This window comes from Bactrocera latifrons, unplaced genomic scaffold (genome assembly GCF_001853355.1).
Source record: "Bactrocera latifrons isolate USDA-ARS-PBARC rearing strain unplaced genomic scaffold, ASM185335v1 scaffold_63, whole genome shotgun sequence".
In the NCBI taxonomy this organism is placed as follows: Eukaryota; Metazoa; Arthropoda; class Insecta; order Diptera; family Tephritidae; genus Bactrocera; species Bactrocera latifrons.
Genome location: NW_017537301.1, coordinates 236,092 through 236,549, shown reverse-complemented (window position 1 = coordinate 236,549; position 458 = coordinate 236,092).

The window sequence follows — 458 nt, the reverse complement described above, 5'->3', positions numbered from 1 at the left end:
CAAATTATACATCATAAACCTATTTTTGTAAGATTCTGTCGATGAAAATTTTCTGTATCTAAAAGAGTTAATGCTTTTTTAGAGRCGTGGGGTTTTCAAAGTCCGCGACCGAATATTCTAATCGCATTAGTTCGACACTCGCTGACCGCCAGTCACAGTGCAGCCATTAAMAMMTTCACCTTCCTCTTCCTTTCTGTGAAAGGCTTCCAGCCCAGATGTGGGCCCCCTGGACYTWTTTGTTTCCTTGCCTGAAARGACCGATGAGACAGGCAGCATGCACCAGAAGGAGMCTATTTTGAAAGTTTTTAAGGAATTGTAACGATTGGTTCAATAAATTTGCTTTAAAATTAGAATTCAATACTGAAATTTAATAAATCGAAAATTTTGTAAAATATGTCACAAATATACAGTATGTATATATGTATATATTCAAAAGGTTACAAATGGAGCCGCAAGTA